This window comes from Solea solea, chromosome 13 (genome assembly GCF_958295425.1).
Source record: "Solea solea chromosome 13, fSolSol10.1, whole genome shotgun sequence".
NCBI lineage: Eukaryota > Metazoa > Chordata > Actinopteri > Pleuronectiformes > Soleidae > Solea > Solea solea.
Window position 1 is genome coordinate 12,796,551 of NC_081146.1, and position 12,214 is coordinate 12,808,764.

Genomic DNA, 12,214 nt, shown 5'->3' on the forward strand with positions numbered 1-12,214 from the left:
TGATTTAAAGGCTTTATAAAATCCAGAAATTCACATTTCAAATCACTTACATCATGTTCCCGGTGGAAGCACTCAGCATGTCATGTGTCTGTAAATGTGTAATGACCATTGATATCTGATACCTATCACACAGGTTATAAATTAAACATTTCTTAATTAAAACCAGCTAAAGAAATACATATTGCACGACATTGTATAGGCCGCTTTGGTATGCATACGTAATTATTATGCAGAAAAATCATTAAATAAAAGTCTGCTGTGACGAGACACCACTGTGCAATGTGACTGTGGCTCTGCTCTACTGCCTACATACATAATGTGGACTAATATCTTTTTCTTTCCCTTTAAATTAATTCAGTTTCCTTCATTTCCATGCACTGCCGATCAAACCAAATTGAAAATGTATATTATGAGGATGATATGTGTGTGGAATTACTCTACATATTATGTATCTTATCATCATTTTGCATGGTTATTTTTTTTGCCATAGATTGTCTCTAATAGTGTGAAATATTCCAGCAATTTGACTGAAATTTGACTGAAATGTCCATAGTATGGAAGTCCACAACACAGACCATGTCTTGAACACTTGTCCAGCTCTGTAACCTGCAGGTGTTGCTCTGCGTTCACCACAGTGGACTGTAAACACTCATACACTGTTGAAAGTATGCATGGTTTCAGTTCAGCTGGCTCTCACTAATTGAGATGTCTCTGTAAAAATCAATCAAATACCTTTGCTGTGGTCTCACGGGCACAGTCTATATACTTCTCCAGCAACTTTCTTATTTCATTCAACAGAAAAAGTGTCCTGCCACATTGTTGTTTTGTCACATTTCTCTTCAACTCCAAAAACCCCAGTTTGTTTATGTTGTGGATTGTCATTCTCAACCTGGCTTATCTCAGGACGGGACTTTGTTTGCTTTTGAAAGCTATTAATATTGCTGCTGTTGCTGCTGCTGTTGCTGCTGCTGTTGCTGCTGTTGCTCTTGCTGCTGCTGCTGCTGCTGCTGCTGTTACACGAGTCTGTCTGTCAGTGCTGGCTTGTGACTGTGTTATTGCAACGACTACATGTGCCTGTCTGGCATTGGCGGAGCCTGTTATTGTTCATGTATTACATCCGGCACTGACGTACTAAAATGCCGTTTGAATAATATGCACCTCACTGCATTGTTGTGTCTGTATTGTTTGTCTCCGGGCGGAAGACTGAGTTGGCTGTTTGCACAATTTGGAATAAAGACAGAGAGAAAGACTGAAATGGCTGGTCGCCCAGCAACTGTTGGCTTGGCAGGCTTTTTTAAAATGGTTGAGCAATGTGTGTGTGTGACTGGCTTTCACACATAAATAAAGAGCTGATTATTTTATGCATTTACCTTGCTTTTGCTCTCTTGAGCATCCACTTTGTTGTTAAGATCTCTCCTGTTTACTGAATCCTGACATTAAGACTTGAGGCCACAATTTGTTTCTACAACACTTTGTTGAAATCCTCTTAAGGTCTGCATAGTGATCCAAATATAAATCTGCCTGGGGGGAAAAAATAAAAATAAATCTGTAAATTGTAGGGGTCTAGAAAATCTTGCAATTGTAGGCCACGCTGCAGCCGATGCAACCTTCATCAAAGCTCTGCCCTGGAAACACCAAAACACACTCTGCACAAAAAAAATCTGTATGAAACAAATCAACACCAACAAAGATGATTGGTTGTGTTTATATAGTGTTTTAAAAAAAACAATTTTTCACTCGATCATGTAGTACATTTGGCCGGTGTAGTGAGCCAAAATGCCGCATTGTTGTCTTCAGACTTTCCCAGTGACGGAGAACAAGAGGCCTTGTATGGGAGCAATCAGCCTTCTCATTTGCCACGTGAGAAAGGTCACTGGCCTGAAATGATGAGGGTATTGTTTCTGAAAATGGAAGATTGCTAACTGGATAATGCAACCGCCTCTTGGCAAGGTAATTACCAAGGTCCTGCTCTCACCTTACAAGTGTCTTACAACTGTGGCGTGACAGAGACAGGTGTTGAGTGTGGAGGTGGAAAGTTAATCAACAAATACTAAAGGTCCAACGTGAGCACATACAGTACTATGGTGTGTGCCAGTGCATGAATCATTTGTAAATGATGATAAGATGGTAAAAAAAAAAAAACACGTTGATGATACAGTATGTACTTTTGCTCAACTATACAAAGTTCTACCACTTTATCCTCCAAATAAAATGGCAATAAGTCTGCTCTTCCTGTATTGCTGCATAGGATGGACCCTATTTAAGAACACATAGTATAGTATGCATTATCCCTATGTCCTCCTGTTATGACCACATTGTTGTAGTCAAATTTAAGCATTTTAAAAGAAACCAAAGAGAAACGGTGCAAATCAAAATTTAGAATAATCACAGCTGCCTGAGCTTCACAAGGTGGTGGATTTTAAAAGTGTGAGTGTGTTTAAACTCTTCATGTCTGTGTCAGTGTGAGAATCCTCTGGGAGAACTGTGGATCTCTCACCCCCCCCCCCCCCCCCTCCTCTTTTAGATCTCAACCCCCCCCCCCCTCATTTATAATTTACAGTCACTCTCCTGTTTCATGGCAGCTCACAACCAGATAGTTGGACATAGAAAATCAGTCTATGGTGTGGTGAAAAATTGATGACCCCATTGCTTTTAAATGCAAAGCTCCGGAATCCTGCCTTCAATATCATACCGTCAGTGAGATTCATGTGGAGATCTGCGCTTTTTATCTGCCGGAGGCCACAATAAAAGGCTATGGAATTTAATATTAGTTGGTCGGAGGTCTATTTGTGTGTGTGTGTGTGTGTGTGTGTGTGTGTGCGTCTACAGCGACTTCCGCAAGGTTGGTGTGATTCATTGTCTGAGGTGCCTTATTCAAACCACTTTGAGACATTTGAATGTGGTGTTCTGTGATGGAAGACTTACAGATGTCTAAAAAAAAAAAAAAAATTGTGCAGTCAAACTTCACAAAGGGCAATTGCAAGCAGCTCTTGTGCTTTTTGAGCTTTTGCCAGTCTCTCATAATTTGCTCACTTAAGGCATTCTTTGACAGGAGTGAAATGCTGTATTTCAGAGCTTTCACTTCATTGTGCGTATAGAAACTCTCGCTTTTTGAAGGAGTGGACACAGATTAATGATAGGCGGAGTCTTTTATGTATGTTAAAAGGACTCGGATGCAACGCGATTACCGTCCGATCGCCTTCAAATTTGCTGACAAATAATGTGTTGCCGTTCCCACATACGCAGGGTTGTGTGGTGGTTCTGTCCCACCTCACTCTGCCTTCACTTTAACACTCAACCCCCAGGCTCTAACTAACAACAATCAATACCTTGACTCTTAACCACTCTATATTTAGATTGTCGTCTCTCTTTCCCACGCCATGCCTCATGTTCCTCCTCCTTGTATTGTTTTCCCCTTTTTTCACCTCTTTTTATTTTCACACTCCTTTATTTGGCCCAAGCACTGAAGGCTAGAAATGGCCCTGGCACTAAAAATGCAGGGACCCTAAGAGCTCATTATTATTATTATACTGCTTCTGAACTAGCATTCAAACCAATAATCCTCTTATTATGATTAAACAACATAACAGCAAAATCCCCGTTCTATGACACATGCAAATGAGCCTCAAAGCTCACTATTTAAGCTAAATTCAGGTGTTAGTGTCTGAATGCACTGGTATAAAATCGAGGTTGCTATCAAAGCGTTCTATTTTTGGCATCACCTGTGACTGTGCAGCCTATTAACAGATGGATGACGTTGATGCACAAGATATTTCAAGCCATGAAGAACTTATCCCATATATTTCAAGTGCAACTAAACCCCCCCGTCTTCTGCAACTACATATGCAGGCATTGGACATGCCTGCATTTGAAAACTACCAAGAAGTGGGATGAGACACAGGGTTGCAGCTGCTCACACCTCGTTTCACGTGGTGGAGAGAAAAAAAGGCAACAGAGCAATAACTCCATCCCTCTAGCCTCACACTGAGTGGACAAAAGAATAATGAAGAGTGGACCAGTGATGCAAGCGTGGACTGAAATAGCCAATGGCAAACGTTTTAATGCAGCAGCTGATGTTTGACCAGAGAGAGGCATAAGCAGACAATGTATAATTCCAATACTTTACACTAAACTGTGAAGATTTGCACCTGGATCAACAAATAACAATACCTACTAGATACCCATATACACATATGTTTTTCCCCAGGAAAATAAAGGTGGTTTTGGGGTTTAGTTAGGTTTTAAGTCTCAGACAGAGGAAAAGAAGAGGAAACGTGAGAACTGAAAATAACTGGGAAGTTGGCACACCATGCACCACCAGGTCTCTGTAATTTATTGGCTGACCTTTTTACTGTGTTACTTATCAGCAGAACCTGGCAACCCATTGCTGTGGATTTCATTGTTCCACTATTCTTGTCACAGCACATGGCCTGCTGTGAATGGGCTGTGGTGGGCACATTTGAATTTCGTCAAATGGGTGCTTAGAGAGTCACAGATGTTTTTTTTTAAAGGACATTTCTGGAAAGAGTAGTGATTGATTGATTTGTGTTTGTTTTGAATGATTAATCATTTTCTCATTCTTGTATGGAATCACAGCAGGAAGCCTGTGAAATCCTCGTGGAAAAATTTAGGGATCGGTATCGGTCAGTATTGGTATCAGTATTGTAAAATCCTATATATCGCATGCTTCACTATGCACAGACTGTAAAAATGTATAAAAGCATTTTAGCGGAGTCATGTTTGGGCCGTTTATTTCTTCTTTTTGTGAGAACAATATTTTGTTACACAGTTGGAGAATTATGTCTTTTAAATGGCTCAGCACAAATGTGTCATTAACGGCTTCATAGTTCATAAATGTACTTGAGTTTGTGATATCGGACACAAAAAAGTGGTAAGAATTAATGCGCGTACTTTGGAAGAAAGCTTGCAAGTAAACCAAGGACAGAAACTGGTGAGTGGAGCTTTTATAGCTGTGAGCTGATGCAACTAATCAGTAATCAGGGCGTGGCCTGCAATCACTGAGGTGGAAGCAACATTGCAAGTGAAGCTGTAGCTGAACTGAGGGGGAGGAAATGGAAAATGTGATGAATGACAAGAATTGAACCACAGAGAAATAAAGTCAAATGTTTTGTCAGTGACATATACTTGATCTGAGCCTATTTATGTGATGAATGGTGAAAATAGTTATTTGTATCCAGACATAGTGAGACTTAAAGGGATTCAACAACAGCTTGCTATTGATTCTTGTTGAGCTCCTGCTGTCATCAGGAAAATTGACCTCCATCACGAACAAGACATGTTTGCTGTGAGACCAAGTGAAAACCTTCCAGGCAATAGCATAAGCTGCAAATATCCCATATGCATATATATATATATATATATATATATATATATGTACATATAAAACTATTTCTTATTCTGATATATACACCGTATATTTATTGTATAATGTGTGAAATATGTGCATAAGAATGACTGATCAACAAACACAATCAGAGAGGAAATGGAGAAGCGGCAACCAAAAGCAAGACCGTGGTTCACATTAAAATGAGGGTATGTTAACATTTTCCTCCAGCGATCAAACTGAAAAAAATATGATAAGGTGCTATGAAATACACCCACAAAGAGGGTCAAATAGCAAATCATGTCAGAAGAATAGAAGCCTTCTATCTAGTTTGTATTTTCAGTGTCATAAAAGTGGGATTAAAAGCAGTGAATCCCAATGACTGCATCACCTGCTTCATCCCATGCAGGTGAAAATGAGGGCAACTCAGAGAACCAGCCCTCGTCTCTTCTCCTAAGTCACTGTTCGTCCTTCTGCCAGTGTTGCTCTCTTCTCCCTTAGTGAAGAAGAGGAAAAGGGGGGAATCTGATGAAGTATCCACTGTCTGCCTTGCATAGATTGACATTCAACAAAGTGAAGGTGCTACACAAGCACATCCAGGGTTTCCCACTCATGCATTTCCCAGCCTGATCCAAACATAAAACATATTTCATATAAAAACTTTTATTTTTTTATTTTTCATTTGGTAAAAATGCATTTCCTTCCATCCTTTGCAATATCACAGTGTCATCCATGCGTTTCTCAACTCTTAGATGGCTTTTAATGGCTATGGATGTTTAAACCCTTACTCCATATCATACTGTATCACTGGAGGTTGATATTTGCCTTTTCTGTCTCATAAAATATCCATTTTCTCTCCCTGTCGCTGAGAGTGACTTTCCTATTTGTGGTGAAAGCAACATAATGTAGGCAATCTTCAGAGTCGATGTGAACCCCTCCATCTGAAACAGCGCATTTGTTCCAGCGCTGAAGAGAATTCAGCAAGCTTTAACCCTTTAACGCCTAAGCCTCAAAATGTCCATCTTGACTTTTCTTTGCTTATTTTAACAATAAAAAGGGCCAGAAAATTATCCTGTATGTGCTTTTCAGAATAACTTTCCATATCTGGCAGTTATTTGCAATTCACTGCATGTTAAAATAGTGTATTAACAATTTAAAATATTAAATTTAAATTTAAATTTAAATTTTATATTTATTTATTTTATTATAGTTATTGTTATGTCGCACATCAGAACACTGATATATTAACCTTCTTGTCTGTGTTGTACATATTCCTGCCGTTGTGACATGTTATATTTCCCCCTCAGGGGATTAATAAAGTTTTATTCCATTCTATTCTATCTGTAACCAAGGATCATTTTTTTCCCTTTCTATATAGAGAATGAATGAATGAATGAATATACAGTATGATGGCTGTTAACTTCCCCAACGCAACCTCAGCTGTTCCACGTCTTAACAGTTTGTCTATTTTGATTTACAAGTGATTTATCCCTATTTTTTTCCAACACGCAGACCGAAGCACACCATTAGTCACAGCACCACACTCACTTGATAATCAGATCTCCTTATTTCACAGCTCAGCAGAGCAAAGTCATATCAGAGCAGATCGTCGCGCTGATGGAAGTAACATGAATATGTCAGTGGGTCCGGAAGGGAGACATTTTAATCTGCACCCGCACGGAGCAGCTCTTTCAGTCACTTCTCACAATAGCTTTGGAGATAATGGAGTGGAAATATGACTTGATATGATATGTAATATTTGCTGATGGAAATATTGTTTAGAGATTCAGCATATCGTTTGCTTTTGTAGAGAAAGCAGGGGGGAAACTGACAGATCGAAAACCTGGATGATTCTCGCATCACCAGGACAGCACTCAAGGAGATTAAAGAGGAGGACATGTATTTTTTCTTTGATAGTTGATCCAATGGAACTAAAAACACAACATGAGGATTTTTTTCATAATAGGAAATTGCTGATGAGGTGGATACACTATGTTACACCTGTGAGAAGACGATGGAGCACAGAGGTACAGTGGAGGACGAGCTGGTTGGCCTGCAGCTACACTTAAAAGAAGACCTCATCAAGCAATGTGTGGACTTTTGTAAATGATTGTTAAGGAGGAAGTAGACAATCAAAAAGCAAGAAAATGCAATATATACCGTGCATACTGTACATGCAAAGTATCAAGTGGCCAGACAGCCAAATGGCTGGAGAGAGGGATCATCACAAATGAATGCCTCGCCTCCGGCCACGACCAACCCCGAACCGCCTGCGAGTCGGTGAGGCACGCTGCAAGACATCCCTGAACAAATGGAATACAATAACATCTGATTCATGTGTGCGCGGTGAACCACAAACCATGGAACATCTCATGAAATGCAATTCTGCTCCACAATGTGCCATAGAAGACCTGGCCGAGCCAAATGCAGCCGCGCTCGCTTGTGTCAACTACTGGAAGGACATAATATAAATGACGGCAAGAAGGAGTATTGTGCTAAATTTAAATCAAGGCATTGATTTAAATTATAGCAATCAACTACGACCGCTTAGTTAAGACTAACCCTGTGGCCCTGTGGTGGTGCAGAAAGGTCCAGGATATCAGTTTAGACAGTTTATTTCTTTGGATGTTGATTTCAATATCACATTTTAATGAGTGAAACTGACACCAATGTTACTCTGACCTCAACTGTAAGTTAATTTTCTCTGAAAAAGTGGCTTTGGTACTACCATATCAAGAAAACAGAACACAAGAAAATGAACCAAATAAACCAATTGTACTTTCTGTCCTTCCTTTCAGCAAAATCCCCTCACTGACTGATTGGGCAAAAGGTTTTTTTTTTACCACTTTTACCACAGTTTCCATTTCAGCATCACCATTCATATCTTCAACTCTGTCCTCTGCACAAGTCACAGAGAAGTTACAGGAGAGAAATAAAGGCCCCAAAACAGTCAAAGTTGAGACATTCCATCTTGAGAAAAGCAATTTTTAGAATTTCTCGACAGTGTTGTAGGCTGTAAGCACTTAACAATCTCAAGGGGAATACGTGCCGATGAAAACAGGAGAGCACCATCCTCAGCAAACGTCCCGTCCATCAAAAATGATAGGCAGGATATACAGTGACTGTGTGCAGTGCAGCTGATGCATGTGTAACCCAAAAGAATGACACACACACACACACACACACACGGCTGACTTTCTGACCCGTATTTCTTCTTCAAATAGAATGACATGTTGAATGTTGTCGGCAAGTCTTTAAAATCTTAATTATCCAATCTTGTACAAAAATGAAAAAAGTAACTTGAATGTAGTCACCGGGTTATAATGTGGCCACTGTCATTAATCACCAGCTTCTTACAGACTATTTTAAGACCCAAGACCAGTGTGTGTGAGATGCAGAGAATAAGAGATTCAGACACTTAGAGCAGCTGCCCCTGAGTGTCCATCCACACTTTAAAGTCACCGTGACCATCAAACCAGTACTAAGAAGTCACTGACAAGGAAAATATACACTCTATTATTTATAATCATTCATGATTTATTATTTGATCGTGAAAATGCTGATGATAACAAAATATTTTAGCCTAACCTGAGTATCTAAATGTGCTGCCTGTGGGTTTACGTTTGAGTCGATCGACAGCCCTGTGTATCTCATTCACATGTGGAAGCGTACCTTGTCAGGCACGGCTGGGGGACGTGACAGAGCGGCGGCATGTGATGCTCTCGGGATGGAAAACGGTTTGGGCTGTCACGAGCTGCCTCACGCGCTGAGCAATTGGCAGGCAGTCTCGAACCTAAGGAATTAGGCTACTGAGGTCAGAGAAACGAGGCCACCAACATTTATTTTTAAGACCTGCTGTTATACAAACTATATATAATATTTTTTAGATTCTAACTGGTTTTGTGACGGGGCGTACCTTTGCAGTGGAAACTGATACATGCAAGCTACACAGTGGAGGCTCCTCTGCTCTGTATAAAGAGTAGATTGAGGCATTAATGAAAAAAAGTATATATTAATGTGTGTGTAAAGTTCTGATAATGAAATACTCTAAAAAATGCCCTCATTGGTCCTCACTGGTGAATAAAACAGGCCTTATATTATTTACTACCCACACAGCTATATTTATTTATTCTCCTCCCTTCTCCTTTTCCACGACTCTTGTTCTTATTCCAGCCATTTCTTCAAAAACATTTTTTTTCTGCCATTTTTGCACCTCGCTTCGCTCCTCTCTATAGGTCTTACTGTATGTTGCTTCTCTTTGTCCCACATTTCCTTCTCCTGCCAACTCCATTCATTGTGCTTCATATATTCTCCTTGTATTTGCCCTCTGGCCTCGCAACTCCTTTCTTTCACCCTCCCTGCCTGCCTCTCAACTTCTTTTCTAATGGTTACCTTCCAGCACCCAACACATCTTGCCCCTCCACCTCTCCTTCCCTATACTCCTGCTTTTATCTCCCACCTCACCTCATCTCTTGAATGGTGCCCTTCAATTTCCCCATTCTTCACATCCCATCTTCTCTCTCCACCCTTTTATCCTTCATATCCTAATATCTTTCTCCTTTCCCCCTCTTATTCCCCCCCTTTTCTCCCTCCAGTGTTGCTGGAGTGGCTGAAGCACTGATTCTGATAGTAAGTACTGCATCAGTATAGCCTACAGACTAAATACAGATATGCTGAAAACATGCTGAAAAGTGATGCCCACCACTGTCATGTGACAAAGACGTGGGCTCCAAATGTCTGCTGGTAATGATATGCATTAATTCAAATATCATTTTAAGAGCGCCATTGTTTTAAAAAAAAGGTAAATGTCTATATTGGACTGATGCTGGTATATCCAAGGTTGTATGGAACATCCCTAGTTTTTACTCTAATTTGCGTTGATGACAGAAAATAATTCTTCATGATGAAGGCCTTGGTGGCTGAAACACATTTGCATGTTTTTCCCGTTGAAATATTGAAAGGCTTTGTAATTCATCACTCTCTTGAGTGCCTCAGATGTTTTCAACTTGTCTGAAAAATTAATAGGGCTGCACTGAAAGACAGTCTGCCATTGACTGACAGGTGCAGGGCCACACAAACACATACACGCACTCAAACATGCACATGAAACACACGTACAAATACATCTGAAATCATATCCAACAATTACTGTGACAGAGCGTGGATGCTCCACGTGCTGCGCCTCACACATATTCTTCATTTTTGGGAACTAATTAAATAACAAAATGACTGGAATCAGCTGCGTGTGATGCAGATCCTGTCGCTGTCATGTGCATAAAACACTTGGTGGCTGTTCATTAGTTTTGAAACATTTTCCAAGCACTCAAACGTCTGTTCCAGTTGCTTTGTCCAGATACCTAGCTGACGGTTTTTTTGTCAGGTGCTATTTTTTTCCTTGTTTCATGTCCTTGGTAGGAATTTTACTTATATTCTTGGTAAGTTGAAGACAGATGACAAGATCTGAGGCATGCGATCACAGCAGCAGCAGCAGCTGTATTTTAAGAAACAGTTCGGGATACATGCTGGTAACTGCTATGTCTGTAAACACTGTCAATTTAATATCAATTCCATTTCACTTATCACAGTTTCTTTGGCTGGCAAATGACTGGACATAAGAGCAGAGAGACAGAAAGAGAGAACGCTGGAGCTATAAGAAAGAGAATTACAAAAAGGAGGAGAAGGCACTGTTCCACCGTGCTCATCACCTCTGTCACTGCAAGAAGATGTGACTGACACAGTGGGCGAAAGAAAACCAGTCCTTCCAGGAGAGGCAGATGTCCAACAACAGAGGGAAATGTAATAAGACACATGAAGAAAGACAAGCAGAAGACATGAACAGCAGCAGAGGTGGAGCAGACATCAAACAGTAGCTCTCCAAAGAAGTGGCATGCTGGCCTAATGGCTGACGACGCTATTACAGCCGCAATTTTCTTCCTGTTTGAAAAACTGTCAGACTCTCTTATTTTAGTGATTTAGTGCTTAGCTGCTGATCAGTTGCCTCTTTCTCTGTCACATTTTCTGCCCATCTTTATCTCTGCCACAGCAGCCGCCCTGAAAATGAATAAAGGTGGAACTGGGATTACACAGATGGAACACTGATTAGAAAACAACAATTTCTTTAGCAATTTTTTATTTTTTTTTTTCATAGCAGTAACCTGATTTGTTTGCTTATTGCATGTAGGGTTTTATCGTATCTTCTAACTAGAGGCCAGCCATACAGTGATAAGCGAGGACAGCTTTTAGCCAGAAGGCCGGGGTCAGGAACCAGTGTCAGTCATTATCTCTGTTGAAGCGTCCTCAAGCCAGAAAAACTGAATTCCCACTGGCAACACTTTCCTGAGGAGCCTGACCTTCAGCCTCTCTGTGGTGAATCACATCACATTAGCTTTATTGTGTGATACATTAGTTGTGTCCCAATAGTCAAGGCTACATCCTCTAAGTGTGCAGCCAACAAGGCCACTGGACATTTGAAGGAGAAATGAGACAGTTTAGCCCTCACGACTGCTGGTTTAACCCCTAATCAGCCTAAATGAGAAAAAAATCTGTTTAGTTAGTTCTTTATTATTATTATTTATGATAGATATTATTTTATGGAATACTGGGGTACATGGAGATGCATCGAAGACATCAGTGTCAGGTCAAATGATTTCCCTAAAATCTGGTAAATAAATTCTTCAGCACTAAAACCCTTTTCAATAGTATGAAGTCGAGTTGAAAATACTTCATCAATCCCTGTTAATATCAAATGAGAACAACGCTACTTTTCTCTAATGAGGTCTTCTTTTTGTATATAGTTAGAGTTTATTTATTTATTCATTGTTTGCGTTCAAGATTGTCTCCAGGCTCCACCAAGCCTGTATGTCTTTGTGT